This window comes from Cervus elaphus, chromosome 26 (assembly GCF_910594005.1).
Source record: "Cervus elaphus chromosome 26, mCerEla1.1, whole genome shotgun sequence".
Taxonomy (NCBI): domain Eukaryota; kingdom Metazoa; phylum Chordata; class Mammalia; order Artiodactyla; family Cervidae; genus Cervus; species Cervus elaphus.
This window is the reverse complement of record NC_057840.1, coordinates 33,922,205-33,940,578: the sequence shown is the minus strand read 5'-3', so window position 1 is coordinate 33,940,578 and position 18,374 is coordinate 33,922,205. Positions and strand designations below refer to the sequence as shown.

At 47.7% G+C, this 18,374-nt stretch overlaps 1 protein-coding gene and 2 pseudogenes across 2 annotated transcripts in view; 1 reads left to right on the top strand and 2 right to left on the bottom strand.

The window, feature by feature from the left end:
• LOC122684460 (UL16-binding protein 1-like) overlaps positions 1-18,374 on the top strand; it is a 260,152-nt gene that overhangs the window by 16,798 nt on the left and 224,980 nt on the right. The gene's annotated exons all lie outside the window — the stretch shown is intronic.
• LOC122684470 lies at positions 5,118-14,682 on the bottom strand (annotated as a pseudogene).
• Positions 11,421-13,059, bottom strand: LOC122684456 (annotated as a pseudogene).

The window sequence follows — 18,374 nt, the reverse complement described above, 5'->3', positions numbered from 1 at the left end:
ATTCATTTAGGACCTGAGGCGATCATGCAGATAACCCAAATTTGTATATGCTGAGGACTCACCAACCCCTGTCTCAGGAGTTGTTGTTGTTTAGTCACTAAGTTGTATCTCTGTGATCCTGTGGACTGTAGCCCACTAGCCTCCTCTGTCCATGGGATGTCCTCAGGCAAGAATGTTGGAGTGGGTTGCCATTTCCTCCTCCAGGGGATCTTCCCCATCCAGGGATGGAACAGACATCTCCCACGTTGACAGGCATATTCTTTACCGTTGCGCCACCTGGGAAGCCCCTTATCAGGTGTTTCTACCCCTAAAGATACACAAGGAACCTGGGGATCCAGAGAAGGGGATGGACAGAAGAAAGGTGAGGCACAGATGATTGAAATTTTGAGGAACAACAGTCCCACAGAGGGTGTGGGGAGCCTGGGGGGAGCCCCCAGGAGAGACTCCGTGGGAGGACTCTGGGGACTCATCCCCTCCTCCACTGGCCAGCCAGGCTCCTCCCTACGGTGGGTCACCCCAGGCTCCAGGTGGCAAGGGCTGCTGGCACCAACGTCAGTCTTGCTTCCTGGTCCTGCTTCTGCTGCCCAACTGTGTCCACGGAGCGCAGGGTGGAGAGCTCCTGGTGAACCTGCCGGGAGAAGGCGGGGTGATGCATTATGACCAGAGAGCGGGACCTAAGCTGGCCTTGGTTAGAGAGCCTACGAGCGCGGTGTTGCCTCCGCCTCCTCCTCCTCAATCCTTAGGTGAGCTCCTTTCCTTCTTGGCAGCTGCTGGGCTGGTTGGCCACTTTCAGGCCAGTAAAAGGGCAAATTGGTTGAAAACGCAATGCTCAGACAGTGGGAGGTGGGGCGGCGAGAGGCCAACGAGAGAGCATGGAGAGAACACTGCTATCCCCAAGCTCCCAGCCCCTCACCCACGCCCCCAGGAGTGGGAGCCCCCGTGACAGGGCTGGGACAGGCCACCTTCCTGTGGGGGGAGCCCAGACACCCCTAAGAAGCACAGCACTGACTTCATCTGTTCACACAGACCCTTCTCCTCCACACACCCCCCCTGTCCTTGAACTCCCAGGCCGCTTTACCAGCCATAAACCACCCTTGCCGCCCCAGGCTCTCACTTCCCCAGACACATCCCCTTAGTGGTCACAGCTCCTCCCCTGCAGCTCATTAAGTTCATTCCACATTTCTGCATCCCGGGAAGCCCAGGGCCGCCAATACCTTTCCACCTGAGAAGGGACCCGAATCACACTCTCCACCACATGGCATCTTATCCCCTTGCCTGAGGACTCACCCCAGCAAAAGCCTCCCTGCCTGGTCCCCAGGAGGGTTGGGAGCCCAGTCCCCCAAAGTATGACAAGGTGCCTGAGGGTGAGGAAGGGCACCCCCACTTCTACCCTTTGGTCCCACATTCATATCATCCAGAGACGGTGGAGATGGCAGCCTATAATGGTTATTGATTAAGACAGGAGCTGAGGAAATCTTCTATAGAAGATGAATCTGACCCACTGTATGGGTCTTCAGACACGGTGATATCCCTGTAAGCAGGACGCAGGCCGGTTATGTATTCAATTCCCTGCATCTCCTGCATACATTAATAACAGCGGGGCCGTGACGATGCTTCAGATCCCTGGACATGATGTCAGTCACACACTGGGTCCATAGGAATGTGGGGTGGCTTCTGCATCCCAGTGTGCACTTACCTGAGTCAATGGCCATGTGGCTCCCAAGGATGGGGAAGGCCAGAGACTGCTGCACTGTGCTTGCCATGGTGATAAGAGGCCTTCCTGCTGGAAACTGGCATCTCTCTCTAGTCATGGATTCTTGGTTCTGATAACTGGCTCAGTTCTAGAAACTGGGCAGTGTATCCAGACAAGCTATTGGGATGGCTCTTTTCAGCGTCCTAATCATCCAGCCTGTGTTTTATTTTCTTTTCATTTCTGGGCTTTTTTGTTTTTTGGTCGGCTGCCTGGATTTTGGGATCTTAGTTCCCTGACCAGTGATCAAACCCGGGCACCTGGCAGTGAGCCCGGGGTCCTGACCAGTGGGCCAGCAGGGAATTCCTTTGTTTCATTGCTTTCCATCGTGCAGGTGTATCTAGGTTGGCCGCCCATCCAGGCTGTCTGCCTCTAGGGTCGCCGTGTGCTGTGAACCAGCATCATAGTCTCTGCGGTCAGGACCTGGCTGGTCTTCCCATCTCTCTACCATATCAACCATTGCACCTGCTCTGTTCCTGACACCGTGCACCCCACCTGGAATCTGCATGTGTTCAATCCCTGTTTTTGCTGGAAGCCCACTGGAGACACCATCTCCAGCCAGCATTCTGACCTTTAGCCAAAGTCCTCCTGTGTTACCCGCCAGAGTTCTTGGACTCGATCAATAGAAGTTTATAAAAGGCCAGACACAGATTCGGGGGGGAAAACAGATTTATTGGGACTCATGAGGGAACAAAAAGAAGTAACATGTTCCCTTGCTGGCTCCAGAGCATGGGGAATGCGGTCCCACATATGAGATGAGGGTGGGGGCGGGTCCTGGGTTCAGACCAGGGCGGTGACCTGGGTGGTTTGTTCCCCCTTGGTGGTGCTGTGTGCCGGGACCATGACCAAGTACCTGCTTTTGCTCCTGGCTGCTCTGAAATCGCCTTGGGTTTTTGGTCTTTTTGTGTCTTGGTGCTAATTATTTGCCCCAACTGCACATGAAAGCAATTATTTTTAGCCCCTTATAATTCCTTTATATTTTGATGCTTGATGTGACTTTTGTCCAGGTACACTCACTGCAGCAAACTGTCCCAGCCTGTCTCATTACCCACTGAGGGGTTCTACACCCTTATTCTGAAGGGTTAAGGGGCCGAAGCTTTCTTCTATCCAAACTTCTCCCTGCTGGACAGGGACCACTGACCTGAGCCTCCCCTCAAGGTGCAGAAGTCCCTCACAAGGACCTATATGGATGGACCTGGGCCACCCTCCACTGGAACGGGCTATATTCCTTGAGCCACCATGAGTGTTATTTCAAACTGGTAGATCCTACAGACACAAAGTCAATCAAAAGATTAAATAAACAAGGATTAGAAAGGAAAGAACAATAGCCATTAAAGGGCCTAGAGAGGGAAAGAACCAGGTTAACTTTGAGAGGACTTTCTTTTTTTTTTTAAACTCTCGGTGGTGGCAAAATTTCCCATGACAAACTTGTGAAGCCCCTCTACCTGTAAATTTAAGGTGCATATTTACACCTTAATATAAGGTGTATATCTCCTTAATATTGATCTCAGAGAGGCAGCGTGAGCTGTGCTAAAGAGGGACCTTAGTTTCCTACTCAGGAATTGAATCTGGGTAGCTTGGTATAAAACGAGGAATTCTAGACACTGAACACCAGGAGCGAGATGCAAAGTTCCCTTCGCTCTTACCATCTTTGACAGCAAGCATGTTTCAAAGAGGCAAAAACTTTAAAAACAGGTACCAAAGTTATTACTGGAGACATACAGAGAAACAATTTGTTTATTTAAGATGGAAGCAAAGTGGAAATATACACACAGGGAGGAGTGTAGGTGTCCTGAATGAGCAGCACAAAGAAGCTAGGCTAGGGATTTAACATACACATACATGTCTCTATCTTCCCTGGTGATTCAGTTGGTAAAGAATTTGCTTGCAATGCAAGAGACACGGGTTCGAAACCCAGGTTGGGAAGATCCCCTGGAGAAGAAAATGGCAACCCCAGTACTCCCTTGCCTGGAGAATCCATGGACAGAGGAGCTGGCAGCTTACAGTCCATAGGATCCCAAAGAGTCAGACATGACTGTGCAACTAACCTTTCACTTTCACTTCCGTACATGCATCTATTCTTCCCCGACTCCCCTCCCATCCCCACCCAGGCTACCACATAACATTGAGCAGAGTTCTATGTGCTACACAGGAGGTCCTTACTGGTTATCCATTTTAAATACATCAATGTGTACATCTTGATCCCAGAGTCCCTAACTATCACCCCCCATCCGTTCCCCCTGGCAACCATAAATTCATCCTCTAAATCTGTGAGTCCCTTTCTGTTTTGTAAGTAAGAGCACTTGTGTCATGACTTTTTGGATTCCACATATAAGTGATGGCAAAAGGTGTTTCTGCTTCTCTGTCTGACGTATGTCGCTCAATATGACAATCTCCAGGTCCATCCATGTTGCTACATATGGCGTTATTTCATTCTTTTTGACGCTGAGTAACACTGCACTGGATATATGTCCACATCTTCTCTCTCCATTCATCTGTCAGTGGACACGAGGTGGCTTCCAGGCCTGGCTGCTGGGAACAGCGCTGCCATGAACACAGGGCGCACGCATCCGCTCAGACCACGTTTTCTCAGAAGCACCAGGTACATTTAATCCCATAAGGTGGAGAAATGGTGACACATCATGACTTCTCTCATGAGAGAGAAACTTAAATACTGCAAGTTTTCTGGAGTACTGAGATTTTGATTTAAGTAGCAGTAGCATAATAAATGGGCTTCCCCAGTGGCTCAGATGGTAAAGAATCTGAATGTCAATGCAGGAGACACAGGAGACGAGGGTTCAACCCCTGAGTTGGAGAGGTCCCTGGAGAAGGAAACAGCAACCCACTTCAGTGTTCTTGCCTGGAGAATCCCATGGACAGAGAAGCCTGGCGGGCTACAGTCCACGGGGTCGGAGAGAGTCGGAAGGACTGAGCGACTAACAATTTCACTTTCAGTATAATAAATTATTAAGGGAGACAGTCATAAATAAAACTTTGTTCTATTGAAAATAGGCTGAGGTGATTTCTCCAGACACAGAAAGAATCCCTGAGTCCTATAATACCAGATGGTATTTTTCTTGCAATATCATTTGTAAGAACGAGGTCACGAGGCAGAGTCTAATTATCCACAAACTAGACTATGATGAAAAATGTCCTGTATGTGGAGATTTCTTCAAGTACCTGATTATTTCAGTGTAGAAATTCCATCGCTTAGCACCAGAAGAAAGTGGTGAAATAGTTTCTGTTTTTTTTTAAAGATGCTGAGTAGGATTTTGTCAAACGTGATAAAACCCATGAGATGATTCATCTACTGTGTCATTGTAACCGGAAAACAGACTCAGGATCCATGGGGTGTTATCTCCTGGATCTAAAGTGAAGAGCAGAAGAAAGGCAGACAGAGCACCTGTGGGCTTCTTGGGAGCACCGTCTCCTGCAGAAAAGAAAGAGGCCTTGGTCCAGGGAGTGGAGGAACTCCTGTCACTTTCCTGGGGCTGCCCCTCCCCAGTCCCTCTCCAGCCCCACCCTCTCTGAGGGGCTCCTATGTCCCCCACCCCCACCCCCACCCCCACCCCAGGCCCAGTAGCTTGTTTTCACCTCCTCCTTCTTTCCTGCATCACAGAGTCACCCCAGGCCTGACACCCCCTGCTCAGGCTCAGGACTGGAGCCAGTGAGGAATCAATCTGCTCCCTTCACTCAGGTCTGGATCCTCCCCAAGGGGGGCCTAAAGGACCAGGGACCAGGTCCCTGGAGGAGGGGCCTTGCCTCCTGACAGCCCTGGGGGGCTGCAGGCAAACCTCCTCCCTTAGCTCCCCTCCAGCCTCTGAGCCAGCAGCACACACAGCTCTCAGGACCAGGGTCCCTGCCCCCTATCTCTTCCTGGTCCCGCCCAGCTGGGCGCCTCCACCCCAGCTCAGGCCCACCATCCCCAGGCACCTCTGCTCAAGGCAGGGCCGCTCAGTGATGGAGGCTCTGGGTCCCCAGGAGGCTGGTGACGGGCAGGCCACAGGCTGAGTCAGAACTGCTGCTGCCCCAGGAGCACAGGCCTGGCCTCGCCCCTTCCCACAGTCTCTCCTGTGGGGCTCCTGCCTTGCCTGCTGGGCCCAAGCCACTTCCTGTGAGGACAGGCCTTTGGAGTTGGGCCCGCAATTATTGCTCTCAGGTGATATGGGGTCTTATCCACCTGCTCATTTCCAGGATGAGGAGGTTCAGTGAGGGGCAGGGGTCAGCTGGGATTCACCTTCCCCCTCCTCACACCAGGCCCTGTGCCCCTGCCTTCCCTCTGGATTCTGCCCTCAGTACCTGTTCCTAGAAAGGACTCAGCCCAGGAAGACAGTTATGATGAAACTGGTGAGGACCACGGGGAGGATCCAGGTGATGTGCTTGATGGCTGGGGCCGAGGACTGGACTGTAGGGGGGCCTGTCATCGGTGATGCTGCAAGGAGAGTGAGGGTGAATCCCTTGTCCAGATCCCAAAGTCGGCAGATGCCTCCTCACCTCCATGACCCAGGTACCCCTACCCCTCCACCCACATGTGGAGGCCCTTGTGACAGGTCCTCAGGCGAGATGGGGGAAGGGAGGAGCCCCTTCCTCGGGGCTCTGACAGCTGATGGGGGAGCAAGATTTCCAACAGAGTCACTCAGTCCTGTTGGGACATCAGAGATGGTGATGTGAGGATGGATTCCTCAGGAGCTGACAGCAGAGGTGGTGGTGACAGATTTCCAGAAGGAGGATTGGTGACATTTAACAGAAGATTCTGGAAAGAGGGAACAGTAAGAAGGAGATTGGAATCATAGAGATGCTCTCATGTTTAGGATCAGTGAGAATCTATGTTCAATCGTGCAAAGGCCTGTGCTGTGAGGAGAGACGTCAGCAGGTAAAAGAGGAAAGAGGATGACGGAGCATCCCCGGGTCACTGTTCTTTCAGGAGCAACTCACCTCTGATGGATCATTTTCACACACACACACACAGAGGAGTGGGTCCATGTCACCATGAGAGAACTACCACTTTCTCCTAATCTTCTCACCTACCCGTGCTCTTCAACATTCTCTCCCAGCGCACCAAGAAAGCCTGATACCAGGCCCGACAGTCTCCCATGGAGACCTTCCTGAAGAAGTCGGTCACGGCTCTGTCCTTCTCCCACTTCTCTTTCATCTGTGTCCCTCCAGGATGAACCACTGTCCAGTGTCCATTCTCCGAATCAAAGAGGAGCCACAGTTTTCCACTGAAGCCAAGCTGCCAGGATGCACTGGTGTGTCCGTTGTCTTCACGCCAGCATGTCATCCTGGCCTGTAGGGTCAGAGGTCCTGACCCCACCAAGAAAAGAAAGTGCTCAGTCTCTGGGCTTGACAGATTCTTTGCCCCACCTGGGTCCACCTCCCCTGGGCCCAGATAATCTGGCCCTGGTCTCTCCTGCAACAGCTGTTCTTTCCACTGGACTACTAGTGAAGGACAATATCCAATTTTTTTTTTTTAATCCAAAAACAGTGGATGCAGCTGAGCCCCCAGTTTGCTCCTCCTGCATTTGGACTTTCTCACTCACCCTTGTCTGTGTATTTCTCTGGTGTAATGTCAGACACCTGCTGCTTGAGCAAGTCCCCAGTGTCTCTGAGTGTGTCCGTCTTATTTCCCAGGCGTTCATACTTTTCACTTCCTCTCCCAATGGACTCATGTACTTGATCTTAGCTCTATCACAGTCATAGGAGACAAAGACCTTTTGATCCGCTTCGCCTTGAACCTCACACCATGGCTGTCCATATCTGGGCCGAGGATCGATGGTGAAATTATAGGAAAGAGAATGAGCACCTGTGAAGGCAAAACACAGTGAGGGTGAAGTTGGGGAAAAAAGACCCGTAGGCCCTTCCCGCAGTTACGAGAGCCGAGTACAGTGCATGGCTGGGCTGACAGAGCAATTACCACCACCACCCCCCCGACACAAACTAGTGCCCCCAGCCTCGTGGAGAAGGAGGAGCCCCGTCTGACAAAGGTCACTCATCTTAGTGTGTCCCCGTGTCCACCAGGTCAGTTCCCAGCATCATAACCTTTGCAGAGATGAGCCAGGCTGCTATGCAGGAAAGGTCTAGATGACAGAGGACTGTCAGAATCTAACCCCGTGTCCTGTGAGAGATGGGGAGCCTGTGGGGATACTCCTGAGGAAGCAGGATCACAGGTAGAGGGGCAAAGAGGTGGCGGGTGAGCACAGAACCCCAAGTTGGAGATAGGAGACTTCACAATTAGGGGTCACAGGACTTAACAAGGCCGGGGAGTCACTGCTGATCTCCCACTAGGATGGGTCTTGGAAGCCTGGAGAAAGGCCTGGCCCACATGGCACAAAAGTCCAGAACTTCCAATGCAGGTGGTAGAGGAGGGGATCAAAGGCTCAGAGAAGTGAATCTGCCAGGGCGGACACGGTGTGAAAGGGCAGGAAAGTGTCCAGGCCACCAGGTGCCATGGGAAAGCCTGATGGACTCTATGGAACCCGAGAGGAAAGTGTGGATGAAAAGTATCTCCAACAGCTCAAGGTTGATTGCTGTGGAAGGTCAGGCATGGCGGTAGGAGACCATGTTCCTGTGGGCTTTCAGCAGGAACAGGGATGAAAAATGAGGGAAGATCAGATTCCAGGTGGAGTGTTGTATGTCAGGAGCAAAGTTGGTATAATGGTCAAAGCGATTAGTGAAAATCGCTCAGTCGTGTCTGACTCTTGGGACCCCATGGACTATACAGTCCATGGAATTCTCCAGGCCAGAATACTGGATTGGGTAGCCTTTCCCTTCTCCAAGGGAGCTTCCTGACCCAGGATTTGAACTGGGGTCTCCTGCATTGCAGGCGGATTCTTTACCAACTGGCTCCTGGTATTGTCCTGGGGCCTGGCAGAGATGAGGCTTCTGGCCATGGAATGTCAGAGTTGCCCATCATGATCTGGGTTCATCAACCCCTAACCATTACTTCAGATAGACCAGCCGTCATAGGATAGAAGTGATTATGTGGCTTGGCATAACCAGGGCCACAGGGAACACATAAGATGTACCAGCAGGTGACCTAGGCCTGACACCAGAGTTGATACAGGGCCACTATCCCTGCTCACACCTGTGGCTTCACGCAGTGTCCCCTACCGCTCCTGGAACCAAGGAAGCCAGTCTACAGCAGAAGAGGCACATTAGCTCACAACAGCCAGACCCACCTCCTATCACATTCCCACCACCAGAAGCTACAAGGCAGGACAGGGTAAATTTCTGGTTCTTAAACAGACAACTGAGGCAGCTCTTGGATGATCCTCTAGGGGATGGGTCACTCATTACGGGGTCAGAAACCAGGACAGTGGACAAGTCTGGTTCTCAGTTGATTTACACATTATATTTGGCTGCTGGTGCTCCACAAATGTGGAAGGTCCTTTTGTACCCAGAGACAGATACCAAATGGCCTAAAGAGACAACGAGATTTACTTTCTTCTGTAGAAAATTCTGTCAACTCCTGTCTTAATCAATAACCATTATAGGCTGCCACTGTCCCAATTCCTAGACAATATGAGTGTGGGACCAAAGGGTAGAAGTGGGGATGCCAGCCTCACCCTCGAGCCCTGTGTCACACTCTGGGAAACCCTGTTCCCGTCCCTCCTACGTTAGGTCCTGGGGGCCAGGTCGGGGGTTTGCTGGGTGAGCTATCAGACAAAGGGATAAGATGCCAGTTGAGAGAGGCCATGTTTAGATTCTCTTCAATAGATAGGAAGCTGCTGGAGGCCCTGGGCTTCTTGGGACCATGGAAAAATGGATAATAAATGGTCCTGTAACCAAAAGGGCTCTAGGCGGCCTTAGTGGAAAGACCTGCCCCCCATGGTCTCTGCCTGCCTCTTGTCTGTAGAAAAGTTTTAGTCATCCATGTCTCCTGTGAGTCTCAAAACAGTGTTTTAAGAGTTAAGGATTAGGACACATGAAGATGGAGAATCGAATACTCCTTAGGCTGGGAAACTGGTAACAATTTAGACTGTGACCAGCCACATAGCAGTGCCATGAAATTACCAGTTCCCTGAAAGATAACAAAGATCTGACACAAGTCTCAAGTTGTTTCTACAGGAAGCAGACCCCCAGCACATAAAAACTGCTGGCTGCAAGAACATGACCCCCAGACTGGTTGAAACCATAAGCCTGGTGAGGCTCAGACGTCCGCCTTGTGCCAACAACCTGACTGCACAGGACGCTGACGCGCCCGCAGCAGCCCCTCCGCCCCCTTTTCTAACCGGGAAGCTTGGAGACATCTGAGGACGTTAGGTCACTATTTTCCCAGGGCTCCTGAACAAACCAACTTTTCCTTTTCCACCACTTGTTAACTCCACCAGTGGTAGGATCTGGGTCATAACTAGCTTCAATTAGCAACAGCATGAGCTGTCTGGGAGGAGCTTTGACTCCAGGGAGGGGCTGATCAGTGGCTAGGCATTGAGCACCTTCCTGGGGAGGCATATGGAATTTTTTTTTAAAAAATCAATTGAATCCTTTAATTTTTTCAAGTGTTTTTAAAAATCCATTTTATACTTATGCCAGACTTGAAGACAGGCACAAAATCGGTTTACTTATTTTTTTTTTTACACAACACAACTCTGGCACTCATTCTGTGCATAGCACTATTCTAGGTGCAGTAAAAGGAATTCTAAACCTTAAAAACATGATTGCACCTTCTGGAATTGTGTTATCTCCTTTTCCAGAAAGTAAAAATAAATAAAATCACAACTGTTTAGTATTGACCTGCCCCAAGCCCACTTCTGGCTCTCAGAAATGCTAGGATCTGCCAAATTTAAGATGTTTCAGTGAATTCCGCTCCTACTTTCCACAAAGTAAGAACTCCTTACTTTGTGAACTCCTCTTTATTAAAAAAAAAACATTTTAAAAGGCAATTTTCCATGAAAGAGTAGTTTCTGTTTCTATTGTATTTTTTATTATTATACTGTATTTTTCTCTTTTTTTTTTCCTTCTAGCTTTTAAGTTTTCTTCAATACTGCTTTATCCTGTACAAGGCAACAGCATTTTTTGTTTTTCTTTTCCTAAGACAAAGTATTTCATATTATAGACAAATAATTCCCAAAACTGGTGATAAATATTAAAAAAAAAGAAACTTAAGGGTTTCCCTGGTGGCTCAGCAGGTAATGACTCCACCTGCAATGCAGGAGACCCCAGTTCAATCCCTGGGTCAGAAAGATCCCCTGGAGAAGGGAGAGGCTACCCTCTCCAGGATTCAACCCTGGAGAATTCTATGGACTCTATAGTCCATGGTGTCGCAAAGATTTGGACAGGACTGAGCAACTAAGCAGGGCACATACAAGGGTGAGTCAACTACATTACTCTGAGGAAATAGAAACTAAAAAGCACATGGCACTAAGCTAGTCCAAGTATTTGTGTTGAAACAATCTTAAAAACTATTTATTTTATAACATTGTTTAAAAATTCCTTGGTCAAAGAATTTATACAAACATTTTGAGTTCAACCTAATGAAAGTGCTATCTAGAAAATATTCCACATCATTAAGTCTGTCTTAGAAAGTTTAGATGCTATGGCATTCCTAAGGCACAGTGTTCTGGAAGAAAATGTGCTTCTGTGGTGCTGGGTGATGTATGTGGCTGCCTGGCTCCAAGTAGGGCCTCAGCAGGCACCTTCCTCCTGACGCTGTGGGACTGAGAGAGGAGAATCAGACACAGGCCCCCAGGGCTGCATGGACCTCTGTGAGACACCGGGCCAGCTGCTGGAACTGGGCTTCTCCTCCAAATCTAAGGCCCAGCACAAGCCATCACAGCAAATGTTTCATAGGACAGTTGATAGGCTGGGGTATTCGGTAACCTTCTTTCAGATCTCTAAAGAGTCCACATCCACGTACGGTGTTTTTTTTTTTTTTTTTTTGATGTACTGGGTCTTAGTTGCGGCACTTCGGATCTTTTTGCAGCATGAAGGCTCTCAGTTGCAACATGCTGACTTCTTAGTTGTGGCATGTGGGATCCAGTACCCTGACCAAGGATCGAACAGGGCCCCATCATTGGGAGTGTGGAGTCTTAGCGACTGGATCACCAGGGAAGTCTGGAGAACTCATTCTTAACCACAGGTTCATGGGCCATCCATTTTCCCACGTTTTCATTGTCCCCCAGACAGTAAGAGTCCATGGGGAACAAGACTCTGGAGAGGGGCTATCTGCACTCTTAACGTGAGGCTGTCATCAGTGGCAGAGCTCCTAGCAGCCAGGTGTTTGTGGAGGACTCTCTTCTGACCAGGTAACTCATTCCACAGGCAATCTGACTTTGTGGACCAGGTCCTGTTGAGAAATCGCCTGCGGATTATTGGCCTCTACTAACTGGTGCTGCAGGCTCCCCTGGTGGCTCAGACAGTGAAGAATCTGCCTGCAGTTCAGGAGACCCGAGTTTGTTCCCTGGGTCGGAAAGATCGCTTGGAGAAAGGAATGGCCACCCACTCCAGTATTCTTGCCTGAAGAATTCCTCAGACAGAAGAGCTTGGCGGGCTACAGTCTATCGGGTGGCAAGAGTCAGACATGCCTGACTGACTAACATACACGCAGACACACAATTTGCAATGCTGTGAAAACTATTTATGATTCTCCCAATTCATGTAAGGCAATATCATGAGGGGCTTTCTCTCTCTTCTGTACCCACAAGGGAAATAGGAGGAAGATTTCTGTGATGAAGATCTCATAGCTTACAACATTCAGTGAGTATCACTGTCACCTGAATTTCAGAAGCTTAATCTCTGTTTTTACAAATGATTGCTGTTCTTTATTTGGATCTTTTTCATCTACATAAATCCCAGGGAAAATATGCCCAAAACTACCTTTTTGGAGTACATCCTCTCCGTGGATAGTTATCCTCTCCTTGGATATTTCGATATCCTTCACCTTAGCTCTGGCCTCCAAAGGAGTGGCACTTCTCAAGACACTCCTCCACCCACCCACAAGGTAGGATAACGGGTGGAAGTACCACTGTTGGGTGTGTGGCCTCTCAGATCCTCAGTCATCTGGGACGTGACTGAGACAATGCTTGGGAATGTGCACTGATGCTGTCTTCCAGTTCAATTCTTGTCACACTATGAAGGTGCAAAACTGCTAATATTATCACTAAAGAAATATAACTGCAGGGCAAACCCCTGCGCTGATAGAAAACACACGGGTAGAAGTAGCTGAGCTGTATGAACAGGTCACAGATAGTTCCGCTAGTGGCTTTGTCCAAGGCCGAAGGTTTTACTTCAAGATTTTGGTAGCACATTCTCCTTCCTTTCAAGTTTTTGAAGAAGGGTTTTGAAGAATTTACTGTCAAGTTGAGCTGCATTTAGTATCATAACCTTATCATCTACTTTGCAGAAAAGGAAAGCCAGAGCCGAATCACTGATATAGTGCGTGGAAATCCCCCACCCCGTGCCCCTCGCACCCCCACCCCCACCAAGCAGAAATGCTGACCTGGGGCAGGTCCACGAAATTGTCTACTTGGAAACCTGCTTATATTCGACGTGGACTCTGCAGGCCAAGTGAAAGGCAGGACAGCTGTCTCGCTGGGTACTAACAGATTAAATGATAAACGTAGTGCCCAAGAAGGTCACTTCTCTAATAAAAAAAAAAAGTTCTTCATCTGGACCAATGAGCCAGCGCACCTGGTCCCTGCTCAGGAAGAGGCTCGCACCCGCCTCCGGGGTCCCGGGTGGAGCCGCTCAGCGGAGTCCCAGAATGGGGAAGGAACCGCGCCACGGAGCACGGGGATCAGGAGTAGAGCCGTGCAAGTGGCCTCGGCGATCGCGAAGGGAGCCGCGCCGCGAAGCCCCGGGATCGGGGAGGAGCTGCGCCGCGGAGCCATGTTATCCGGGAGGAGCCGTGCCCCGGAGCCCCCGGATCGCGGGTGCGGCCGCACCGCGTAGTCTCGGGGATCGCGGATGCAGCCGCGCCGCGGATCCCGGGGATCTGGGAGGAGCCCCGCCTCGCGGCCTGGGGGCCGGGGGTGGAGCCAGCAGCTGCGGCTTAGACAAGAGCAATCAAGCACATTTCGGCCAGGATCGCGCCGCCGACGCCTCCTGGGCACCCGGGTCCGCTCTGCGTTTATAACTTACCCGGCCGGGAAAGAGCGCTGGTCTTTCAAGGCTCGGCAGAAGGAAGGACCAGAAGGGTCTCTCTTGCACAGGTCGGGGCGGGAGGGTGTGCTTTTCTGGGCGGGTCTGGGTCCCTTCTCCGCGGGAAGGCCGACTGGTCCCAACCCGCCCGGCTCCAGGGCTACCACTTCCCAGGGGCGGTCTGGATCCTTTGGGGGGTAGGGTTCAACCGCATTTCCTGCCGCGTCCTGGCCCCCTCTTCTCCCAGCGTCACCTCCCAAACTCCCGGAATTACTACTTCACCCAAGGCACCCCTGTTCTGGCCCGGAGAGCCGGCAAGAAGCCGGGAGGAGCCTCCGAGGAGCAAAGGGGCCCAGGGAAGGGAAAGAGGAGGGGGCGGCGGCGACACCCTGCAAGAAGTTTCGCGAACCCCCGCCGACACCACCCCCGTCCCCTTTCCAGGTCATAACACATCCAACCTCCTTGCATTCCCCTGCCATCCCCCGCGCAGCTTCATCCCCGAACACACCGCTGGACGTCCCGCTCAACATGCCAATCAGAAGCAAAACGAGGAAGCTAAGACTGCTCTTGGAGCCACCCATCTCTCTCTTTGCCACCTGGATTCCAATTTTGCAGGAGTGCGAGGCTGCCAAGTCAGAGCCGGCGATCCTCTCCCGCTAGCCCGCAGCTGCGTCTGGACCTCCCCCTCTGCGCTGACTGCCTGGGCAGCCGCTCCGCCGACAGGCCCCGCCCCTGGTTTCCTAGACGTGACCGCAGGGAGGCTCCGCGCAAGGGTCGGGGAGGGGCACTCTTGCGGTCACACGGGCACCCTCACTCACGCGCCCGCTTTACTGTAAATCAGCCGACCCAACTGTTTACACTGGGCGCCCAAGGCACTGGTTACAAGAGACCGCAACGCTCTTGTTCCTTCAATTCAGTTCAGTTCAGTGGCTCAGTCGTGTCCGACTCTTTGCGACCCCATGGACTGCAGCATGCCAGGCCTCCCTGTCCATCACCAACTCCTGCAGTTTACTCAAACTCATGTCCACTGAGTCGGTGATGCCATCCAACCGTCTCATCCTCTCTAGTCCCCTTCTCCCGCCTTCATTCTTTCTCAGCATCAGGGTCTTTTCCAATGAGTCAGTTCCTTGCATCAAGTGGCTAAGTTTATTAACATGTACACCTCATGTACATATGGGAGATACCCAGGGGACTCCCCTTGTAGCTCAGTTGGTAGAGAATCTGCCTGCAGTGCAGGAGACCCAGGTTCGATCCCTGGATTGGGAAGATCCCCTGGAGCAGGAAATGGCAACCCACTCCAGTATCCTTGCCTGGAAAATCTCATGGACAGAGGAGCCTGGTGGGCTGCAGTCCATGGGGTCACAAAGAGTCGGGTACGACTGAGCAACTGAACAATAACGATAGAAACTAAAGTTAAAAGGTATAAAAGTTAATGGAATTTAGATAAAAGTATATAAAATTGGTATATTTAAATAGATTTATGGAAAATGGTTAAATCTCTTGTTTAATTATACTATGGGATAGACATATTTCACTGGAGAATAGTTCTTCTGCCCCATATTATAAGATAAGAGATATAGATTGTCACCTAGGAGATAATAACTAAATGTACTAACCAATACTGTTACCTGAGCCATACAAGTAAAAAAACAAACAAACTGGGAACTAACATACAAGGACTCATAAAACTAGTAATTTTGCTTTGGGTCTAATTTGTAAACTCAAAAGGACCTTTGCTAAATACTTTATATAAACCTTTGAAGGCATGGTAAGTTAAACTCTAAAGTTCTAAAACAGACAGTAAAAGACATTTCAGTTTCGTTAAAGATCTTATCACTGATTTTCATATCTTTAGGTGACAAAACTGTTCTTTGGAAAACTATAAAAGCAACTGGCTTTCTCTTAGAAATCTCTTACAAACCAAAATGTAAATACAAGCTGCAAGGACTGAGATTGAGCCAGATTAGCTCCATCAGACAAGACCTGAAACCAAGGGGGAAAAGTGGCAGCTTTAAAATTAAAAGCGCTAGGAATGTTCTCTTAACCAAACCTTACAGATAGCAAAGCTTTGGTCATCTGAGCAAACAACGTAAATGTACTTCAGCTGTTCTTTGTAAACTAATAAGGTTATATCGTAATACCCGATTAATGGTTAAGCTTTTTTTTTTTTAATCCATCATATTATTATTATTATTATTTTTTCCAGTGGGTTTTGTCATACATTGATATGAATCAGCCATGGATTTACATGTATTCCCAATCCAATGGTTAAGCTTTTAAGTGAAGCTATGAGATCTGTGGTTTCACCTGTATATTTCTGTGTACACATTATACATATGAGATATCTCTACTTCTAAAAAGTTTTATCAAAATTAGATTTATAAATAACTCTATTTAATTTTAATAAAAAGCAGTTACATTTAAAGACAGTGGCTAAAGTAACTTTCAGGTTCATGTGAACTGGGAAATATTCAATATTAAGTTGCTATCTGGTATTAATGTTTGTTTGTTTATCTAATTGATTTAGATATGTCAAGAGTCATCAAAATTATGTAACTCCTTATTGTACCTAGATTTAATACATAAGACCTTACTAGATCTGTTATAAGAAAAATGACTTGATATGATGAAATCTGAAAGCAAATGTAAATGAGATAAAATCATTGGGATACAAAAAAGAAAAAAAATCATTGGGATAAACTCTTAAAAATAATTATATTTTAGAAATGTCTGCTTAAAATAATCTTCCTAGATATTTGATAACTGAGTTTGTCAAGCTCCAGGAGTTGGTGATGGACAGGGAAGCCTGGCATGCTGCAGTCCATGGGGTCACAAAGAGTTGGACACGACTGAGCAACTGAAATGACTGACTGACTGAAAGTCCTAGAACTGTGTTAATTTAAGTGACAAAAGTTTATTGAATAAAAGATACTGAGACATCAATTACTAGATTAAAAAAAACTAAAGGTATTTAGAAATATCAATAAAAATGTTGGTATCACATCGAGGTGTTGTCTATGAGAACAAAAGTTTTAAAAACTTATCCCTGGTGTTTATGATAACCAGTCTATAAAATGCCAGTGTGAAAGACAATTCATTGCTTAATTCTTAGCTTTTACTAAAAACTAAGGTTTTAAGTGTTGAGGATTCTAATTTAAACATGTCAGTAAAGCTATAAGGAATAATACAGTAACATTTCAGTATATAGGAAGAAGTAACTTTCTGGAGGAAAAAAATTAGCTGGTTGATCATATTTAGATGGAAAAATGAGAGACAGGATGAATACAGACAGTGATGAGAGATTATGCAAAGGAACCCTGAGGAGGAAAAAAGTTGATACATAGTTAGGATGAACAACACTTAGATTGAAGCTACCTAAATGGGTCTGTCGAGGAAGCTGACGCGAGGCTGGGTCCGGTCTCTCTGCTCAGAGCGCTCCTGCGCCCTTACGTGGGCCATGTTTGCTTTCACTGCTTTGTGACTTTGGTGAAGTGAGTGAGTGCTGTTTCAGTCACCTATGATCCTGCTCTGTTTTAAAACTTTTTTAAAATATTTCTAACAAGCTTCCCAAATAGCAAAATCTAACTAAAGCTCCTTTTAGCCTCCAGTTGACTCAGGGATGCTTCAAAAAAACATCTCTGAGACATCTCAGAGAGAAATACTAAATTAAGTTTATTTTTAATTCAAAACATTGTCAAGTTATTGAAGGTAAACTTTAGGTTGCAATGTATAGATAAATGTCATTAATATAGATATTCCAAAACTTATCCCTAACATCTGATATGTCCTAATATAATGGTATCAGTCATAATTCTAGTTATTATCCTAAAAGGTTATATGTTACAGAAATATCCAAGTTTCCTGCTAATTACATTGTATTCAAATTTTTAACTATACTATTTTAAATTTGTCCTTCATAGACTATTATAATTTTACATTGCTTATACAAAATAGAGATTTTCAAAAAGACTCATAAAAAGAACCTGTTTAAACAAATGTAAGTTTCTGATAACCTTTAGGTAATGCCACTAAATTGGGTAACAAATGGCACACTATAATAGAAAATCTGACTAATTCCTGCAGATCAATAGGAATTAAGTACATGAGACTAAATAAATCGATAAATATAATGTATACCTTTGATTTTAGGAAACATACTAACTTGACTCTGTTTTCCGGTAAACCTTTTTCTCTGATCCTGTCACAAGTTAATATATTAAGCCTTTGTAAACAAAGATGAAACATTTAACTTTTTCTCTCTACCTGATTCTGGCAAAATTTGGATTCTCCAGCTGGCTCTCCTATGGATTTGATGGTTTGTTGCAACTTGATTACAACTAGTGATACTAATCTTTGTTTTAATTTATTTTTCGTTTCCAAATTGTTTATGCCTGTGTCTCTACTACATGATGACTCTGTCAATCTTTCTGTTAACAGCTACATTACTTATATTCTGTCTATTTTATAAGATTGTTGTCTCTTAGAGTGTATAATCAACAAATGTAACAGTGACTTAAAACAATTAATCAAATATTTAGTTCTGTAT